Source organism: Peromyscus maniculatus, chromosome 2 (assembly GCF_049852395.1).
Source record: "Peromyscus maniculatus bairdii isolate BWxNUB_F1_BW_parent chromosome 2, HU_Pman_BW_mat_3.1, whole genome shotgun sequence".
Taxonomy (NCBI): Eukaryota; Metazoa; Chordata; class Mammalia; order Rodentia; family Cricetidae; genus Peromyscus; species Peromyscus maniculatus.
The window spans coordinates 163,091,027-163,108,461 of NC_134853.1; the positions used below are offsets into that span (position 1 = coordinate 163,091,027).

At 43.2% G+C, this 17,435-nt stretch overlaps 2 pseudogenes; one reads left to right on the forward strand and one right to left on the reverse strand.

Annotated features, from left to right (window-relative positions):
• Positions 1 to 4,274: 4,274 nt before the first annotated feature.
• On the forward strand, positions 4,275 to 11,062 carry LOC143271765 (PRAME family member 12-like; annotated as a pseudogene).
• Positions 11,063 to 15,253: 4,191 nt separating this feature from the next.
• LOC143271766 (U4/U6.U5 tri-snRNP-associated protein 1 pseudogene) lies at positions 15,254 to 17,397 on the reverse strand (annotated as a pseudogene).
• Between the last annotated feature and the right edge of the window lie 38 nt (positions 17,398 to 17,435).

A 17,435-nucleotide genomic window follows, 5' to 3' on the forward strand; every position in this document is an offset into this window, starting at 1 on the left:
TAGGAGGAGGATTGGGGAGGAAGGCTGGGAGGTGGGAGGAGGTAGGACAGGGGGATCCGTGGCTGATATGTAAAATTAAATTAATTGTAAAATTTTAAAAAGTGGACAAAAAATGTCCAGGAAATTTGAAACACCATGAAAAGACCAAATGTATGAATAATAGGGATAGAAGAAGAATACCAACTCAAAGGCACAGAAAATATATTCAACAAAATCATAGAAAACTTTCCCAATATAAAGAAAGAAATACCTATGAAGATAAAAGAAGCTTACCGAACAACAAATAGGTTGGATCCAAATAAAAAAAATGTCCCCTAACCACGTAATAATCAAACCACTAAACATACAGAAAAAAGAAAAAAATATTAAGAGATGCAAAGAAAAAAGGCCAAGGAACATATAAAGGCAGACCCATCAGAGTAACACCAGACATCTCAGTGGAGACTAGGAAAGCTAGAAAGTCCTGGACAAATGTTATGCAGACACTATAGACCACGGTTGACAACCCAGTCTATTTTACCCAGCAAAACTCTCAATCACCATAGACTGAGTAACAAAATATTCCATGATAAAACCAGATTTAAACAATACCTATCCACGAATCCAACCCTATAGAAAGCACTAGAAGGAAAAATCCAACCTAAGGAAATTTATCACACCCATGAAAACTCAGTCAATAGATAATCCCCACACCAAAAAAAAAAAAAATACCAAAGAAGGGAACAAAACATTACCACCAAAAAATAACAGGAATTAACTAACAATCACTGGTCATTAACATCCATCAATATCAATGGTCTCAACTCACCTACAAAAATACACAGACTAACAGAATGGATACAAAAGCAGGATCCATCCTTCTACTGCATACAAGAAACACACCTAAACTTCAAAGAAAGACACTACTTCAGAGTAATGGCTGCGAGAAGACTTTCCAATCAAATGGACTTAACAAACAAGCTGGTGTAGCTATCCTAATATCTAGTAAAATAGACTTCAAACTAAAATCAATCGAAAGAGATCAGGAAGGACATTACCTATTTATCCCAGGAAAAATCCACCAAGATGAAGTTTCAATTCTAAACATTTATGCCGCAAATACAAGGGCACCCACATTTGTAAAGGAAATATTATTAAAGCTTAAATCACATATCAAACCCCACACACTAGTAGTGGGAGTTTTCAACACCCCACTCTCACCAATGGACAGATATACCAGACTGATACTTAACAGAGAAATAAAGGACCTACTAGATATTATTACTTAAATGGACTTAATAGATATCTACAGAACATTCCACCCTAACACAAAAGATTATACCTTCTTCTCAGCACCCCATGGAACATTTCAACCACATGCTTGGTCACAAAGCAAATCTCAACAGATACAAAAACATTGGAATAACCTCCTGTATTTTATCAGACCACCATGGCTTAAAGTTAGATTTCAACAAGAAAAACTACAGAAAGCCTACAATCTCCTGGAAACTGAATAATATTCAACTGAATAACCAATGGGTCAAGGAAGAAATAAAGAAATCAAAGTTTTCCTAGAATTCAATGACAATGAAAGTACAACATACCCAAACTAATGGGACACTATGAAAGCAGTGCTAAGAGGAAAACACATAGCACTAAATGCACACATAAAGAAGTAGGAGAAATTTCACACTAATGACTTAACAGCACACCTCAAAGCTCTAGAACAAAAAAACAAACTCACCCAGGAGGAATAGATGCCAGGAAATAAATTGAGAGCTGAAATCAATGAAACAGAAACAAAGAGAACAATATAAAGAATCAATGAAACAAAGAGTTAGTTCTTTGAAAAAAGCCAACAAGATAGACAAGCCCTTATTCATCCTAACCAAAGGCAGAGAGAGAGAGCATCCAAATTAACAAAATCAGAAATGAAAAGGGAGACATAACAACAGGCAACAGGAGGAAATCCAGAGAATCATCAGGTTATACTTCAAAACCCTATAGTCCACAAAATTGGAAAATCTGGAAGAAATGGACAGTTTTCTGGATAGGTACCACATACCAAAGTTAAATCAAGACCAGATAAACAATTTAAATAGACAAATAAACCCCTAAGGAAACAGAAACACTCATTAAAAGTCTCCCATCCAAAGAAAGCCCAGGACCAGAATGTTTCAGTGCAGAATTCTACCAGAATTACAAAGAAGAGCTAATTTCAATACTCTTCACATTGTTCCACACAATAGAAACAGAAGGAACATTACCAAGCTTTTCTTATGAGGCTACAGTTACCCTGATTCCCAAACCACACACAGACCAATCTCCCTCATGAACATTGATGCAAAAATACTCAACAAAATATTGGCAAACTGAATCCAAGAACATATCAAAAAAAATTTCCCACATGATCAAGTAGGCTTCATCCCAGGGATGCAAGAATGGTTCAACATAAGAAAGTCTGTCAATGTAATACACCATATAAACAAACTGAAAAAAAGTATGATTTTTTTCATTGGATGCTGAAACAGCCCTTGACAAAATCTAACAACCCTTCATGAAAAAAGTCCTAGAGAGATCAGGAATATAAGGAACATACCTAAACAAAATAAAGGCAATTTACAGCAAGCCAACAGCCAACATCAAATTAAATGGAGAGAATCTCAAAGCGATTCTACTAAAAACAGGAACAAGACAAGGCTGTCCACTTTAGTGGGTAGCCATTCCAGCTTTGATCTGGAAGTTCCAACCCGTATTGAGGCTTGGTAACAGTCACGCCTACATGACCAAGCCAAGAGATACCCTTGAAGACCCAGGATCCAGATGGGCTGGCTCTCTTGGTTCCTGGACCCTGGATGCTGGAGGTAGACCCGAGCAGAGTTCTCCAGAGAACACCACCAGACTGCACTACACCTTTCTCAGACCCTATTTCCTATCCCTTCATTTGTGAGTTACCCCACAAAATAAACCTCCCTTTTAACTACATGGAGTTGCCTTAATAATTTCACCAATAGTCCACTCTCCCCATATTTATTCAATATAGTACTTGAAGTTCTACATAGAGAAATAAGACAACAACAGGAGATCAAAGGAATAGAAATTGGAAAGGAAGAAGTCAAACTTTCACTAAATTCTATCAGGGAACACCTCCAGCTTATAAACTCCTTCAGGAAAGTGGCCAGATACAAGATCAACTCAAAAAAATCAGTAACCCTCCTATACACAAATGATAAAAGGGTGAGAAAGAAATCATGATACATCACAACAGCCACAAATGGTATAAAATAACTTAGGGGTAACACTAACTAAGCAAGTGAAAGACCTGTAAGACAAGAACTATAAGTCTCTGAAGAAAGAAATTGGAGAAGATATCAGAAAATGGAAAGAACTCCCATGCTCATGAATAGGTAGAATTAACAAAGTAAAAAAAAATGGCAAACTTACCAAAAGCAATCTACAGATAGAATGTAATCCCCATCAAAATTCCAACAAAATTCTTCACAGACCTCAAAAGAACAATACTCTACTTTATATGGAAAACAGAAAACCCAAGATGTACTATAGACCTATAGTAATAAAAACAGCTTGGTACTGGCATAAAAACTGACATATGGACCAATGGAATCGAATTGAAGATTCTGACATTAATCCACATACATGTGAAAACCTGATTTTGGACAAAGAAGCTAAAACTATACAATGGAAAAAAGTATCTTCAACAAAAGGTATTGGCATAACTGGATGTCAACATAGTAAAAGATGTCGAATAGATCTATATCTGTCACCATGCACAAAACTCAAGTCAAAGTGCATCAAAGACCTCAACATAAATCCAGTTACACTGAATTTGATAGAAGAGAAAGTAGGAAGTACTCTTGAATGCATTGGCACAGGAGACCACTTCCTAAATGTAACACCAGTAGCACAGACACTGAGAGCAACAATTAATAAATGGGACCTCTTGAAACTGAGACTCTTTTGTAGGGCAAAAACACGGTCAATAAGACAAAAAGACAGTCTACAGAATTGGAAAAGATCTTCACCAACCCCACATCATAAAACATTAAAAAAAAGAACTTGGCAATGCTTATAGCAAAAACAGCCATGTTTGCCTTTTGACCTTCACATCACTTCCAGGAGCCCATCCTAAAGATCCACTGCAAACAATACCAAAAGTCTGGAGACAAGGTCATTTACCGAAGTTCTCTGTGACAGCCAAGGCCTGGGAAGAAGCCAAGTCCAGGATAAGAGAGTGGATATAACCAGCACATCACACAACAGACTGCTCTGTGGCCATGGAAGGAACAAGGAAGATCGCTACAAACAAATACAAGTCGGGCAAAAAGGAAAAATGTGTTAAAGGGAAAAATGTGATGGAGAAAAGTGGGAGAGAGGCACCCAGAAACAAGTGTTTGTCTAGACAGGAAGAAGACAAAAGGCAAATTTGAAAATGTAGATATGTACATCTTCATAAACATGGGTGGCTTAAATAGAGTAGTGTAAAGAGACCCTAGAATCCTTAAATATACCTTATTTTTGTATGTGGCATGATTCTATTTGTTTTACCTAATCATAAAATTATATTAGGTGCTGGAGAAAAACAAATAAAGAGCAACAACTTCTGTAAAATATTTTACATTGCTATAGATTTCAGTTTATTGATACAAATTTAAAGTTAATTTTGAATATTCTATGTATATTTCTACTCTCTGTGTACCCATGGCTGTCCTGGAACTCACTTTATAGTCCAGGCTCAGAGATTCACCTGCCTCTGCTCCCAAGTGCTGGGACTAAAGGTGTGAACCTCCACCACCTGGCAGGATTGGATGTTTTGTTTTGTTTTTTAAGTAATTTTTCCATTTTTGGTTTTCAAGACAGTTTTTCTTCATAGCCCTGGCTGTCCTGGAACTTACTCTAATGTAGTCCAGGCTGGCCTTGAACTCAACAGTGAGACCCTGTCTTAGTAGTAGTAGTAGTAGTAATAGTAGTAGTAGTAGTAGTAGTCGTAGTCGTAGTCGTAGTCGTAGTCGTAGTAGTAAATCAACAAGTAAAGCATGTAGCTTAAAGTGTGTGTGTTTATGGTTGGGAGCTGGAGAGATGGCTCAGCAGTTAAGAGTAATGGATGAGTCAGTTTGCCCTTGGAACTAGCTTTTTAGTTCCTCACTCTCCTGGGGCTTGGGGGGTGTAAGACTGAAGGATTAGGGTCTTTCAGGATTACTCCTGCCTTAGCCCCCACCATGATCACCACAGTGTTTGGATTAGGAAAGTGACCCACCACACCTGACTTGGAATGTTGTGGTTTCAGTAATTCTCTCCCATTGTCAACTTCTCTCTTGGCTATCCATGGCCGTCCTTTGAGTTCATACACACAGGTACAATTGAAGATCTACTCTCCAGAGTAGTTTGTTTGGGAAACACAGAGGATTGCAGCCTGAGATGTGCATACTTGGCTAACATGGGTGTATCTAAGGAAGTAAAGGGGTGTTTTGAAAGGGAAGAGAAATGCAAGTTACCCACTGTGAGGGACAGCTCACTAGTTCCATGGACTTGTGGCAGTATTGGTGCTAATTCTTTGGTGATGGTGTCTGTTGTCAGGTATGCAACCCACTGAAGGGGGCTTATTTGGGACAGGGTGGCTATGAGGAATTCTCACAGGCACAGGGCTCTATCTTTATATCCTGGTTCCATGCTGGTAGGGCTTGATGTAAATTAATCCATGTGAATTCAGGTAATTTACACTAGGGCATACACAAACCCTCCCCACTTGTGTTGTAGACTCCCAGCTAGCTAGAGCCTCTAGACCTCTGCAAACCATGCCTCTGGTCCTACCAGGTTACAACCTTTCTTGGCCTACACTAGTTATGGCTGGTAAAATTAACCAGATTCCCTTTGAATCAAATACTAACATTACATAAGCATGGACACTTTATTAAGAGATCTATCTTATTAAAATATTGTATCCTTTTGGGATTCTATCATATCAACGAAAAAAAATCTTTCTACATAAAGTGTTTTTCTACTTCCTATCAAGAAAAACGAGCCATTGCTTTATTACTACTGAAAAGATCTCAAGTAGAACTCATGTAGTCAAAGATGACCTTGAACTTCTGACATTCTTTGACCTCTACCTCCCAAGTGCTGGGATTACAGGCATGTACCACCACACCAAGATTATGCAGTGCAGAGGACTGAACCTAGGTATTCACGCATCAAATGAGCTGCAAATCTAGCCCCAGAGCAATTTGGGTAGTTTTTTAAAAAGATTTCTTTATTTCATTTTACATGTATAAACGGTTTGCCTGCATGTGCACCATGTTTATGCAGTGCCCACAGTGGACAGAAGAGGGGATCAGATGCCCTGGAACTAAAGTTATAAACAGTTGTGACCTGCCATGTGGATTCTGGGAACTGAACCTTGGTCCCCATCAAGAGCATCAAGTGCTCCTATCCATCTCTCCAGCCCCCTGGCTCTAAATAAAGGATTCCTGCTGAGTTCCCCAGCTGAGGCCTGATGGTGATGGGCAGGGGACCTGAAGTAAGAGCCTCAGTAACTCAACATCAGATGAGGATATTGAGCCACACCTAGATGATGGGGCCCTTCTAGGAGCCAATGTACTGATGCAGGTTTAGGGATTGGTGTACAGTGAAAGCTCAAGAAATGCATCTCTGTCTTCCTTTATCCCTTCTCCATGCTTCAGTTTACTGTTTCTGAGAAACAAAAGGAAGGCAGAGACATGAGAATGGAATGGAACTGAGCTTTGACATGTGGCCTCCCTTAAATCACTCCTCACCCCAAAAGCAGAACAGCTCCTTCTTCAGTGAGTTTGAGAAAAATTGACAAGTCGTGCCATTTGAACACCATCTTCTGATAGGCCAACGCAAATGGCATAAATTAACGTTAGAAGGACTGCATGGTAATTAAAAACACTGTTACTGAGTAGCACATGATGGCCTATACCTTTAATTTCAGCACTCAGGAGGCAGAGGCACTCAGGTCTACATAGTGAGTTCCAGGCAAGCCAGGGCTATAGCAACACCTTTCTGTGTCTGTCTGTCTGTCTGTCTGACAGAACGGAAGGCCAACTTCAGGGCTGGAATAAAACACAGGCAAGATATTGTGTCCTGGCTCAGCTGCTGAGGCTCTTTTCTGTTTTCCCCACAGGCAGGACAAACTGGAAGTGCTGGATCTACGTCTGTGCGTCAGAACTACTTGGATATGCGGCTTTGGTCCATGGATAACTGGTTACCACAGACCTCAAGTGAGACTCAAGCACTGGCAGGCCATTCGAAGGCGGGAGTGAAGAAGCCCTTGAAGGTGGTGGTGGACTCCTTTTTCATGGAAGGCCCCCTTACCCAGATCTAAGGGTACCTCCTTGAGTGGAGTGATAAGAGGAAAGGCTTGTTACAGCTGTACTGTAATGAGCTTCAGATTTGGTCAGCATCCCGTTTTAAACACAAGAAGCTCTCAGAAAAGGTGAACCTGGAGTATGTAGAAACACTGGGCCTGCATGATGCTTTCTGCAATCGAGTTTTCTTGCTTAACTTGGCTTCTTACCTGGGCTGCATGAGGAACCTGCACAAGCTCTCTCTCACCAACATCCAAGGAGATAACTTTATTTCCCCAGAGGAGAAGAGCTATATCATCATCCAGTTCACCTCCCAGTTCCTCAAGCTGGAGTATCTCCAGAAGCTGCATCTGGAAACTGTTCCCTTCCTTGAGGGCCACCTTCACCAGCTACTTGGGTAAAGACAGATGCTCTGTAGAGCAGAACAAAGTCCTGTACCTTTATATTAGTGGGCACCTGCTCCCTGTGCCCACTAGTGGATTGACAGTGCTGAGGCATTAGAAATGTCAAGGCAGGCTGGAGAGGTGGCTCAGAGGTTAAGAGCACTGCTTGCTCTTCCAAAGATCCTGAGTTCAATTCCCAGCAACGACATGGTGGCTCACAACCATCTGTAATGAGATCTGGTGCCCTCTTCTAGCCTGCAGAGATACGTGCAGACAGAACACTGTATACATAATCAATAAATAAATCTTAAAAAAAGAAAAAAAGAAAGAAAAGAAATGTCAAGGCATTGTTTCCTGTCTGCTCTGGCCTGGAGAGAGCTCTCACATAACCAGTGGTGCAAAGGATCAAGGTTAAGCTGGGGTTCATGGTCTGGAAAGGCACCCATGTTGTTTAGCCAGTTGTGATGCAATGAGATCTAGTGAGTGGATTCTAGTTTCTTCCTTAGCTGGTGTGTTCAAGAAAGCTGAAGACACAGGAGGGCATTGATGAAAGCATGTCACACCTGCATTAGTTCCCAATCTGTGCTCTATTCAGCAGCCATGTATATGGACACAGCAGGCTGCCTACTATTTCCCATTAAGGAAAGGCTGGGGTTTTTCTTTTTCTTAACTGAAAAGATGCTTTTTACTTTAAGTTAAACTATAGAAATGGATGAAAACTTAAAATAGTGCTTACCAGACATTTCCCTTGGAGCCAAGCTTAAGTAAGTTCATATTGCCTGACTTGATTCCAGGCAAGTCAGCTGGCCTAAATATTTTCCTTTTCTTAATAAGTAGATTTATATAATTATACAATTAAGTCAAATAGTGAAGTAATGACAATCAAGTAACTTGTGCATCTGAAAAGTACAGATTTAGAATTGATGGTAATATCTGAATATTTCGAGCAGATATTAGCAGTTTGCCTTCTTGAAGAAAATAAGGAAATTTTGCCCTACAGATCTCCTGAAGTTTCATATGTATAGTTTGTGGGCCTGAGCCAATGTTTGCATACCATGTGTTAGGTGCCTGTGGAGATCAGAAGAGGGCATCAGTTTGGTCCCTGGGTACTGTTTCAGGGGATTTTGAGCCACCATGTTGGGAACAGAATCCATATCCTTTATAAGAACAGCAAATGTTCTTAACTACTGAGCAGTATCTCTAACCCCACTTTCTTTTTTGACACAGTGTTTCTCTGTATAGCCCCACCTGTCTCTGAACTTGCTCTGAAAACCAGGTTGGCCTTGAACTCATGGACTTCAGCTTGTCCCTGCCTCCAGAGAGGCTGGGATTAAAGGCATGAGCCACCTTCATTCTATTTTAATTTATTTGTGTTATTTGTTTCAGTGGGGTGGGGAGGGAGAGCCACATCGTACTTGTGGAGGTCAGAGGACAACTTGCATCAGTTTCCTCCTTCAACCATGTTGGATCCCAAGGATCCAAAGAAGATTGTCAGCCTTGGTGACAGGTGCCTTCATCTACTAAGCACTCTCACTCTGAATGGACTGGTTTTGTTTGTTTGTTTGTTTTCTGAAAGAGTTTCTCTGTATCCTTGGCTGTCCTGGGACTTGTGTAGTCAGAAGTTTTCCTTTGTCCCACCTGGTCCCACAGCCACTCAGTCCCAAGTAAACATACAGAGACTTATTAATTAGAAACTGTATGGTCTATGCCTCAGGCTTTCTGTTAGCTAGTTCTTATAACTTAACCTATTCCTGTTAATCTGTTTTGCCACGTTGCCCATGGCTGTGCCGTTACTGGTCTGCTGAAATCTTGTTGCTCCTTCCATGGCCGGCTTGCATCTCCCTTATCCCACCTTTCTCTTTCCTGTATCTCTGCTTGGATTTTCTGCCTGCCTCTCCGCTACCTTGCCATAGGCCAAAGCAGCTTATTTATTAACCAACGGGAATAGAAATACATCCCACAGTAGACTTTGCTCTGTAAACCAGGGTGGCCTTGAACTCTGCCTCCCAAGTGCTAGGATTAAAGGCATGTGCTACCACCACCCATCAGGAATGGTCTGTTTTTAAGATTACTTCTTTTTTTAAATTTTTTTTTAAAGATTGCGTCTTACTCTGTTGCCTAGATTGACCTTGAACTCGTTGGTTGTATAGCCTCAGCTTCCAGGTATCAATATTATAGGTGTGTACCCCAATACTCAGCTTGCTACCCTCCTTCCTACCAAGGCAGGACCTAGCTATGTAACTCTGGCTGTCTTGGAATGTATACCAGGCTGGCCTCCTACTCGAGGAGATCCACTTGTCTCTGCCTCCCAAGTGCTAGGATTAAAGATGGACACCACTATGCCCAGTTACCATACCCAGGTTTGATGGTTTTAAGCCTGTGTAGGTGATGGGTAGTTTGGAAATGTGTGGCACTGAAGTTAATTGAAGGAAGGGTGTACAGGTAAGCACAGAGAAAGGAACGGAGAAGATGTGCTTGAGGGGTGGTGACATTGGATTGTTCCCAGATCTTGCCTGGGTTGGTCCTCCTTGGTCCTTCCTGTGTGTGCCCTGTTAGTCTAGCCAGCATTTGGGTCTTGCTTGATAGTGAGGGGAGGATGTGTAGTTAAGGATGGTGCCAGGCCTCAGTACAGATTTTAGTGTGTAGACAGTCATGCAGCATCATGGGTACTGATCTGCCATACAATTAGAAATATTTTGACCCACACTGTCCTCTTCTGTGTTATTACTGGTCATCTTCTGTATTAGCCATCATTTCTAAGAACTGTCTGTTTTCCTAATTAGGTCCTTGAAGACTCCCTTGGATAACCTGGATGTGACTTACTGTACACTCTCCGCATCAGAATGGGACAGTCTTTCTGAGTTCCCATGTGTCAGTCAATTGCAACAACTGAACTTGCAAAATGTCAGATTGACTGATTTAAGTCCTGAACCCCTCCAAGTTCTATTAGTAAAAGCTGGAGCCACCCTGGTGACCCTGGACTTAGAGGACTGTCAAATTGAGGATCAATATCTCCATGACATCTTAGCTGCCCTGAGCAGCTGTCTTCAGCTCACCAAGTTCAGCTTCTATGGGAACCAAATCTCCTTGCATGCCCTGAGGGACCTACTACACCATACTGCCAGCTTGAGAAAGCTAAGGATGGAGCTGTACCCTGTTCCTCAGGAGATCTATGACAACAGTGGTACTCTCCAAATGGAACTCATGAGAGAATATTGTGATGAACTTATGGATATTCTGAAAGCCATTAGGGAGCCAGGGAAGGTCTTCTTTGGTACTGAACACTGCTCTTGTTGTGACAATCGATACATTTACAACAAAACCCCATTGTGTGAATGTCAGCGTTATTACTAGTTGCCTGTAAATATCAAGCTTCCTGTGGACGCTGGAAGATGAAAAACAAGGCACACGTGTCTGGTCAGAGGACACACAACACATGGTTTTAGGCTGATGCTCCTGGGTGGGAGGGAAAAGTTAGATGATGCTGGAGGGAATTTTTCAAGAGGAGGGAAAATTTTGACTTGGGCATGTTGACAGGTGTCATGGGAGTAGATTCTGGCAGGTGGGATATATAAGGGTGTTACCCCAGCATGGATTATAAAGTCATGTTCAGAATTATGAAATGTGTGTCTTCCTATCTTGATGATTAGCATGGTTTACAGTTTTAAATCTAAAAAGTCCTGTGAACATCCCCATAAAATGAAGTAGAGTTACTCTAACATTCTCTCTCATGCTTTCTGAGACTGTCACATCTCAAATGTGTGGCTAGTTATGGCAGATCCATGCACCCAAGGTTGTCATCTAGAGATGGTGGTAATCTCTGGTGTATTGCAGATGTAATCCAGGATGCTCAGGGTATGAGGGACCCATAGGCACATTGAAGAGTTTGACACATGAGGAAAAGGAATTGAGGTTTAAGCCACAGTTCCATAGGGTTATATTTTGAGGGCCCTCCAAAATAAAAATTTTAACAATTTTTGTGAGGACTTATTTTATAGTATGTGTGTCTTACCTGTTGTGTGTGGGTGCGTGCGTGTGTGCGTGTCTGTGTGTGTGTGTGTGTGTGTGTGTGTGTGTGTGTGTGTGTGTGTGTTTCCTGAATATGCCTGGTGCTTATGGAGGCTGGAAGAGGGGATCAGATCCCATGGAACTGGAGTTACATGGATACCATGTGGGTACTGGGAACAATGCCCATGTGCTCTGCAGAGGCAGAAAATGCTCTTAACCACTGAGTCATTTCTCTAGTCTGTGGGAGCCCGTTCTGGGGTTCCTCGTGGCTTTACCCAGCAGGTCCGAATAGAGGATGATCAGGACCACGGGCCTGAGTGCAGGTGTCTGAGATGGCCTGCACTTGGCTGTGCTGGGGGAGGAGGTCTTTTGCTCCACCCCTTGGCGTCTCTATAAAAACCCTGGACCAGAGACAGTCTGGGCCCGAATAGGTTCCAGGCCCTCTCGAGGCTATCCTTTATTTTCTATCTGTTTATCTCTGCAAGATTCTCTGCTATAAATCTTTCTATCTAATATTTCCTGCTGATCGCACTCAAGAAAACTCTGGGAAGCTGTGGGGGTGGTGGGTAAACGCCCCACACTAGTCCCTTAAAATTTTTCAGTTTTTTTTTTATGCTGGGTGTGGTGGTAAATGCCTACATATGGCTCTCTGAATTACTGGCCAGTCATTGCTATGGAGTGAGACTCTACCTAATTATATATAAAATTTGTAGGACATGAATGCAGGTTCTAAAAGAGGCCAGAAAAGGGGTGTGGCTTGTAGCTGGAGTTATAGTTATACTGTGGGCAGTCTGAGGATAATAGGACTGGATTGGGGTCCTCTAGAAGAACAGCAATGGCTCTTAACCCCTAAGCCACCTCCAACCCCCCAAATTTTAATTTTCAGTCACATTTCTTTGGAGTATGTGCTACAGTAATTGTGGAACTCAGAACAAATGGGGTTCTCTTATTCAATTATCTGGTTCTTGGGTTAAAGTCAAGTCTCAGCCTTGATGGCAAGTGCCTTTACCAGATGAACCACCTCATCAGACCTGGTTTGAGTTTTGTGTTATATATATATTTTTTTACTTTTTATGGGGTGTGTATTTTTGAGGCAAGTCTCTCCTTTTAGCCCCTGCTGACCTGGAACATGCTATATAGCCCAGACTGGTCTCAAACTCCAGCAATCCTTGTCTCAGCTTTCCAAGGTCCAGGAGGCAACAGCTGCTTTACACTTTGGATTTCTCATTCTGATACAATCCAACTTTGTTAGCATCATAATCCTGCCTCGTCATCTTGGATGAGTGCACCATCACATGAAGTTACACCTTTTAGTTTCATTTCTTTCTTTCTTTTTTAACCCTTTGGTGTCTTAAAATTTATAATTTTATTTGGGGAGGACAGGAGGAGTGATGGTGTGAGTGTGCCTGTGAGTGTCAGTGCCCTGGAGCCCCAGGAGAAGATATTTCTTGGAACTAGAGCTGGCCTTGCAGACCTTTGTGAGTGACCTGCATGGAAGTTGGGAGCCAAACTCGAGTCTTCTGCCAGAGCAACACATGCTTGAACAGCTGAGCCATCTCTCCAGTCCCTCCCCTTCCCCCTTTAGTTTCTCAACTCCACTCAGGAGACTTTATTCCCTTGTTTATATGTGGGTACTTGGTGCCATAGTATGTGTGTGGAGGTCAGAGGACAACTAGGTGATTTTTTTTCCATCATGTGTCTCATGGGGATTTAAACAATTCATTAGTATAAACAGCAAGTATTTTCTATTGTGCCATCTCCCTGGCCCACAAATGCTTTAAAAAAATTCTCGTGTGTAGTGTGTGTGTGTGTGTGTGTGTGTGTGTGTGTGTGTGTAAATATGTATATAAACTTATATATAAATATGTATTTTCAAATAGTCCCTTGAGATTTCCATGCATGAATGTAATGTCCTTTGATCATCACTCTCATCCATTCCCTCCCGACTTTCCTGGAGCCTTTCCCCTACACATCTTGCATGCTTTTCTTAACTCCATGCCCTTAAAAAGAACATAACCCTGGGATGGAGAGCTAGCTCAGAGGTTAAGAGCACTTGTTGTTCATGCAGAGTACCCAGGTTCAGTCCCCAACACCTTTCACAAAAAACTGACTCCAGTCCCACAGGATCTGATGTCATCTTCTAAACTCTATGAGCTCCAGACACACGTGAGAAGTACACATTTTGGGCAGAGAAAACACTTATGCACAAACTATGAGTTCAATTAGTGTGAACTATATGAGCTGTTGTGTGGGGCCATCCATTTGATCATGGGCAACCAGACTCCAAGAAAATGAGTCTCCTTTCTCCTGCAAGCATCACACCAGCAGTTCCTCAGCTAAGGGTGGGTCTTACAAGCTCCTCCCCTACATATAAGGACTTTTCACTGGCTTGGTCTTGTGTAACTGCTCATAAGTACAACAGCCATGAGACTGCATTTCACAGCACAGCTTCCACCTGGGTCTGACATTCGTTTTGTATCTCCTGTGATGTTCTTGATACCGCTCTGCCATGCAGGGATAAGCTATTGGATCAGTTGGGTCTCATATTAAGTGTACATTTTTGCTCTCAAGACATTAATAAAGCTCAACTCATATGGCATGCAGGAACTCTAGCTACCTATATGATGGTCTATTACCATGTATATGTTTAGATTTGGGGGTAAATTATACCATAAGTTATTTCAAAATGCAATAGCCTTCTGGAAGTTCCAGGTCACCAGATCCTCAGAGCTATGGTTAAGAAGTATAATTAAGATGGGATGGGACCAGACCTGCAGAGAACGAGGGCTCAGGGATTAAGAAAGCATGCTCTGTCTGGAAGACCTGACTTTGGGTTTCAGCACTCAGGTTATATGGTAGCTCTTGTAACTGCAGTCCCAGAGAACCCAATGTCCTCTTCAGACCTCTATGAGAACCATATGTGCATGCACACAAATACATACATAAAGCAAAGTAAATTATTTTGAAAACTGGACCAGATTCTGAGAGCCTCGGAAAGGAGGAGTGTTGCTTGTGGAGACAGGCTGTTATTAGCATTTAGGACACCTTGCCTGCTCTCAGTGTCCTGACAGGATATATCTCAGTTACAGCCACTAAGAGCACCCCCTGTGCACATTTCCTATGTTTCCTTACATAGGACGAGCCTTGTAAACCTCTTGTCTCTTTCTCTTCCTTCAGTCTTATCTCCAGAGACCCAACTCTGCCCCCTCTGTTCCCCTCAATAAACCTCCCATGGGGGCCAGTTGTATGGTGTGACTCCTTCCCAATGACTCAACTTTTTGTAAATACAGCAATGTCTGTGGTTCAAGCTTGTCTTTAGCTTTAAGCAATCCTCCATCCTCAGCCTCCCAAGTGCTCGGTATAGGCATAAGCCATGACAGTATTTTACTTCCTTTATTATTTATGTGACTTCCTGTCTTAGCTTTTAAATTCTTTTAATTATCCCTCTGGTAAATGAAAAGGCTTTTAAAAAAAACTATTTATGAAAAAATGAGGGGACTTTATTTAACATATGGGAGGGCAGGGAGGAAGGCAGCTTCATTTGGTGATGGTGTTTGCGTTCATGCTCTTGCTGATTCCACTGAGCACAGGTATGGTGTCTTTTGGGTCTTCAGCTTCTCCTTGAGCAATGCCACAGTGCCCAGGGGTGTATCACTGGAACTCATCTTCTGCAGGAGCGCTTCCTCATCCAGCTTCTTCATCTGCCGCTCAGTCTTCATCTTGCCTGAACCCTTCCCGTGGAAGCGGTGGGAGATCTGCCTGAAACCTCCCGGACGTCAGTTTCCTGCCGGCCTTGTCCACATACTCAATCTAACAATGGCTTGTAACTGTCCTTCTCCTTGAAGTCCTGGGTGAAGTCCCTGTGCTCCTCGTGCTGGCTGTACTTATCATCGATGGCCATCTTATCCTCGATGCAATACACAGCTGAGGGCACTGACTTCCTGGGAGCCTTCACCCTGGCCACCTTTTGTACTGTGGTCTCCAGCAGTCCTTTGTTCAGACACAGGAGCAGGGCAGCTGCCAGCCCTCTGTTCACCATGGGCTCCTCATCCAGGATGGTGGTAGAGGAAGCAGAGAAATTTTGCTGCTGCTTCTCCTCATCCAGGTTGATGGTGCTCCCGCCAAGGTTCTCTTCCCCATCTGATTTTCAGCCACCATTGCCAGAGCTCTTCATCCCTTTCAAAGTCCATGAGCTTCTCCTGCTCCTCCCGGTTGCCAGCCAACCCGTAGGTGGGGATCTCCCGCAGTGTGCTGCAGAATTCCGAAGTGGCATCGAACACCAAGGCCCCCTTCTGCTCAGGGTCCTCTCCCTCCTCCCAGCCTCGCAGGCGAGACTCCAGCTTCATTCCAATCTCCACCACCTTCTCACCTCTGTCTCGAAGCTGCTGGAGTTGCTGCAGCTGCTGCAGATGGCGCCCCTGCTCCAGGTGCTTTTGCACCTCCAGTTCTGCTTCATCTTCTTTCAGCACCTCTGGGGACCCTGATGGAAGGTCTCTCCCATCCTCTTCCTCACTGATATTCATGTTCTCTATTCGAGTATCATCTGATGGTGGGGGCTGAGCCACAGGGTCCTTCTCCTCATCCTCCAGGGTCTCGTCCTCCACCTTGGGAACTCAGAGCCAACCTGAGACCCGAAGCCTGGATCCAAAGTCCCCATCCCGAGTCTGGTCCCCAAGAGGCAGCAAGTCGTCTGCCCTCATTACCACCTCCTTCTCCTTCTTTCGGATTTTCTTTTGCCTGGTCTTTTTGAAGGTCACCATCTCTTCAGGACTTAGGTACGCAGAGGCAAGGTGGGGCCCTACAGAGCTCAGAGACTGAGCCTGCAGCACTAGCTTGGCCTGGATCTCTTCTAGCTCGCACTCCCTCACTCCATCAGTCATGCTACCCTGCTCCTAAGGGAAGGAATGTGATCGCTCGCCCTCCAGCTCCTCATCATATTTGGCCAGGACAGAGACGGGTGTTTGCTGTGCCAAATCATCAACACTCTCATCTTCCTCATAGGACAGGTAGTTGGGTTTCTTCTTCCGAAGCTCCGCATTCTTGTCTGCCCGCTCCTTGTCCACCAGGTTCACATTCACCAGCACATCCTCCCGCTCCTGTAGTACCTCTTGTCCTTGAGGGTGAGAACCACAGCCTCCCCTTCTCGAAAGGAATCGATGGCATGTTCCACAGTGAGACCTTGCAAGTCCGTGGCACTATGTAAGTCCCGTAGCCTCTGTTCAAACTCCTCCTCACCAGAGTGCTCACACCAAACTCTTGGTCCATCTCCTCTAGTAGCTTGACCTGCTTCTCTGCCAGGTCCTTCTCTGCAGCTGCCCGCTCCTCTCAATCCAGGATGCGGTGTCATCCAGGCAGGGGTCATCCCCTCCCAAATTCTTTATTTTCCCCAATTTTTGCTTCAGTAAACGCTTTTTTGTTTGTTTGTTTGTTTTTGTTTTTCAAGACAGGGTTTCTTTGTGTAGCTTTGCACCTTCCCTGGAACTCACTTGATAACCCAGGCTGGCCTGGAACTCAGAGATCCGCCTGGCTCTGCCTCCTGAGTGCTGGGATTAAAGGCGTGGACCACCACCACCCGGCCAGCAAACGCTTTTTGCAGCTGACATATATCCTCTCAGGACCCTAAGCACAGTCCAGGTGTCCTAAATGCTGAGGCATACCCTGTCTCCACAAGGAACACTCATCCTTTCAGAGGCTTTCAGAATCTGGTTACAGCTTTTAA